Source organism: Phoca vitulina, unplaced genomic scaffold, assembly GCF_004348235.1.
Source record: "Phoca vitulina isolate PV1807 unplaced genomic scaffold, GSC_HSeal_1.0 scaffold124, whole genome shotgun sequence".
In the NCBI taxonomy this organism is placed as follows: Eukaryota; Metazoa; Chordata; class Mammalia; order Carnivora; family Phocidae; genus Phoca; species Phoca vitulina.
This window is the reverse complement of record NW_022589827.1, coordinates 458413-462911: the sequence shown is the minus strand read 5'-3', so window position 1 is coordinate 462911 and position 4499 is coordinate 458413. Positions and strand designations below refer to the sequence as shown.

Below are 4499 nucleotides of genomic sequence, written 5' to 3'. Positions count from 1 at the left end.
ATAATGCAGAAAACCTTTATTGGAAATAATTATTTTTTTCAATTTGAATTTCTAGCCTACATTTGTCACAAAAATTTATCCTAATGTAATATGCTTATGCTTGAACATTTTTTTCACTCATACTTCTTTGCAACAAAAACATATACATATTGCAATTGAAAGTTTCCAAAATGCCTCCTCATCACAAAGCACTAACAGGGGAGTGGTCAATAACCATGGGTCTCCAGTCGGCCTGATGCTCGCACCATGTGGAGGTGCAAGCAGTCGAAGCCCCAGCACATCAGGGCGAGCAGTAGCCACAGCAGCCGGCCCCGGAGTTTGCAGATGTGGCCCCAGCCGTGCCAGCGGCAGGGGAGCCCGGTGCTCCAGTGAACCACCCAGGGAATGGCAATGAAGCTAACAGGGATGGACTGACAGCAAAGAGGACTCATCGGGAGGAGACTCACATCTGTGAGAAATGTGCAGAGTTCTTCAGATTCTCTGAGTTCTTAGAACATAAGAAAAATTGCACTAAAAATCCACCTGTCCTCATGAACGATAGCGAGGGGCCAGTGCCTTCAGAAGACTTCTCTGGGGCTGTGCTAAGCCACCGGCCACACAGTCCAAGCAGTAAGGATGGTCGCAGGGAGGATGGCTGCAGCTTGGGGGAGATGAAGGAGAAGCTGGGTGCCGAGTCTGTCATGTACTTGAAGACAGGCCTTGACATCCACGTCCCGGGACATAAGCTCTTTACCCAAAGGCAAAGTGGCCAACACTAGCATCACTCTTCAAGCACTGTGGGGCACCAAGGTGGCAGTGAATCAGTGGAGCACGGATGCTCTGCCAGTTCCCTTGCTCTGCACCAGCAGCATCCCGTTGGTCCTTGAGCAGATACTGTGCCTGCAGCAGCAGTAGCTGCAGCAGATCCAGCTCACCAAGCAGATCCGTATTCAGGTGAACATGCGGGCCTCCCAGCCCTCCACTCCAGTGTGGCGGGAGTGGACACCCTCAAGACCTTGGGCAGCCACATGTCCCAACAGATTTCCGTGGCTGTGGCTTTGCTCAGTCAGAAAGCTGGAAGCCAGGGCCTGTCTCTGGACACCTTGAAGCGAGCCAAGCTACCTCACGCAAACATCCCTTCCACCACCAGCTCCATGTCCCAGGGGCTGGCGTCCTTCACCCTGAAGCCCGGTGGGACAAGGTGTTGTTGAGCATCATGCCCCATCTTCCCAGTGCTTTGCTATCTCAGACCCCAGGCTCTGTGCTCTTCCAGAGCCCTTTCTCCACTGTGGCATTAGACCCATCCAAGAAAGGGAAAGGAAAGCCACCAAATGTGTCTCCAGTGGAGGTCAAACCCAAAGACTAGGGCATCCTCTTCAAGCACAAGTGTAAGTACTGTAGCAAGAGTTTTGGGACTGAAAGCTCCCTGCAGATCCACCTCCCCTCCCATACTGGACAGAGACCTTTCGTGTTCTCTGTCTGTGGCCACTGGTTCACCACCAAGGGCAACTTCAAGGTGCACTTTCATCGACATCCCCAGGGGAAGTTGAAACCCCAGTTCTTTGCCGAGTTCCATGACAAAATGGTGGCAGGCAGTGGCATTCCCTATGCACTCTTTGTACCTGTCCCCATAGATGAATTGGGTCTCTCTTTAGACAGCAAACCTGTCCTTGTAATGGGGACCCCTAATGTAGGGCTACCTCAAAATCTCTCTTTAGGGACTAACCCCAAAGACCTCATGGGCGGAGACCTACAGCCTGGGCTTTCTCCAGAAAGTGAGGATGGATCCCTACTATCTGGGGTAGAGCCAAACCACAATTCCCCAAGGGTTGGTGACTTCCAAGGGAGTAGAACACCCGAGCCAAGGTCAGAGACCCTGAAATGCGGCAGCTGGTGGAGAACATCAACAAGGCCACCACTGACCCCAGCAAATGTCTCATTTGCCACCGGGTCTTAAGCTGCCAAAGCTCCCTCAAAATGCATTATTGCATCCACACCAGGGAGAGACCTTTCCAGTGTAAGATTTATGGTCGAGCCTTCTCCACCAAGGGCAACCTGAAGATGCACCTCGAGGTCCACAGAACCAACACGTCCATAAAGAAGCGGCATTTGTGCCCCATCTGCCAGAAGAAGTTTACCAACCAGGTCTTGCTGCAGCAGCATATCCGGATGCACATGGGCGGCCAGATTTCCAACACGCCTCTGCCTGAGAAATCCCTGTGACTTTACGGGTCCCGAGTCCATGATGGTTGGTGAAAATGGCAGCGCAGGTGCAGTCTGTCACGACAATGTTATCAAAAGCATCGATGTTGACAAGGTCAGCTCCCAGGATGCCCCTAGTAGCTCCTTGAAGGTCCTGGTGCCTCTTCCCAGCATCCACTCGGCATTATCTACTCTATGATGGCTTCCCTAGATACCCCGGGAAAGGTGGGTCCTGCTCCTCTTGTTCTGCAGCAGCAGAACAGCAGAAAAAACGGTTCGTTTTTCCAGGCACTGTTCCCAGCCAATAGCCAGGCAGAAAGCATCAAGTCCAGATCTCCTGATGTTGGTGGCAAAGCAGGCAGCTCTGAGAACAGCCGCACTGAGATGGAAGGTCGTAGCAATTTGCCATCAACATTTATCTGAGCCCAGCCAACCTATGTCAAAGTTTAAGTCCCTGGCACATTTGTTGGACCTGCGACCACGTCCCCAGGCTTGACATCTTTGTTAGTGGCCCAGCCACACCGACAGGCCAAACAACACCGCTGCACACGGTGCGGGAAGAACTTCTCTGCAAGCGTTTTTCAGATTCACGAGTGGACTCATACTGGGGAGAAGCCTTTCATGTGTAATATATGTGGGCGAGCTCTTACCACCAAAGGCAACTTGAAGGTCCACTATATGACGCATGGGGCCAACAATAGCTCGGCTCGCCGTGGGAGGAAGCTGGCCATCAAGAACACTATGGCTCTGTTAGGAACTGATGGGAAGAGAGTCCCCGAGATGTTTTCCAAGGAAATCCTTACCTCTTCGATGAACGTGGAACCCGTTGTGTGGAACTAGTACACCACCATGCTCAATAGAGGTCTGGCCATGACGACTAATGAAATCTCTGTGATCCAGAGTGGTGGTATTCCTACCCTTCCAGTTTCTCTGGGGGCCAGCTCCACTGTGAACACCACCACTATCTCCAAGATGGATGGCTCCCAGTCTGCTATCAGTGCTGAAGTGGAAAAACCAGGTGCTGCTGACAGCATCCCCAAACACCAGTTCCCTCACTTCCTCGAAGAAAACAAGATTGCAGTCAGCTAAGCTCTAGAACAACCCTTGTTGAAGGAAAAATGCAGGCAGAATAACCTCTCTACCTCTCTAGAACTGTACATTTCTTTTTTTTTTCCTTTTTAAAAGAACCCATCTCCTCCTGTTTGTTTTCTTACTGATGCGCAAATGATGTTTGCAGTTGTGATCACAACCTCAGGCAAGTCCTACAGTCAGATGTTGTTACGCTGCTTTGCAAAAAAAATAAAAAAAAAAAAAAAAAAAAAAAATTGAAAAAAGAAAAAAAAACAACAAAAAAGATAATACATACTAAAACAAATACAGACTAGAATTTTTTTCTTTAATTTTGGAAAGAAGTGGGTCTTGCAAAGTAGCTTTGTTACTTGTGACAAACTGTATACATAAAACCTTGTACAACTGAGAGTAACTATTTTTAAAGCCTATCTCCCTATTTCAAGTTGGAACTTACTGAACCACAATGGAAAGACAACAGTTAACCTAATTGGGGGGGGGGTACTATATGCTTCCCTGGTGACTGTATACGGGTACATGGACAAGATCTGGCATCTGTTTAGGGACCTGTTTTTTATGACCCCCAACCCTGCACCCATCCTTTCTTTCTTTTTTCTTTTTTTGAATGTACTTTTATTTTTAAGCTAAGGTTGTAGAATTACAAAATTCCTTCAACCTTGGAACCTTAAGTAGGATGCCCTCAAATGGACTGAGTTTAGTCCTTAGGGAGCCACTGTGCGTTGCTGCTTATTTAAATATAGTTCAGTTGGAGCCCCAAGAGTGCCAATGTACTCCCTATGCTTTCCAGATGCCTCTTTCCTGAACCATCAGGAGAGGTGGGCGCCTGAGCAGGGACCCTCAGGTGACTTAATTTGGTTCACCAGTGCTTACTCGATTGAAGAACTGGGTTTTCATTCTTGAAGAAACTCACCGAAGGGCATGTTTCTCACAGGTTCGCATACTAATTTTTACAAAAACACCCTTGGTGCAGCTTATGCCAAGTTATTATGAAGATTGTTCTTGGGTATTGCATGAAGGCTATGAAGTTGGAACAGACAAGTCATGGGTTTGAAAGCTTTAATTTATCTACTTCATTTATGTTTTATTTTTGTAGCCATAGCGTCTATTTTCCTATTTTATGACCACTGAAGTGTTCTGATGCACTATCTTAAACCTGAGTTGATGTGTGATGGGAGCAGCTGTATCTTTAAAATATTTTCATGATTCTTTTTTTTCCCGTAAAGTCTCCC

The 4499-nt window shown here is 48.0% G+C and overlaps 1 pseudogene; it reads left to right on the top strand.

Annotated features, from left to right (window-relative positions):
- Window positions 1–246: 246 nt before the first annotated feature.
- LOC116628630 lies at window positions 247–3270 on the top strand (annotated as a pseudogene).
- The last annotated feature ends 1229 nt before the right edge of the window (window positions 3271–4499 follow it).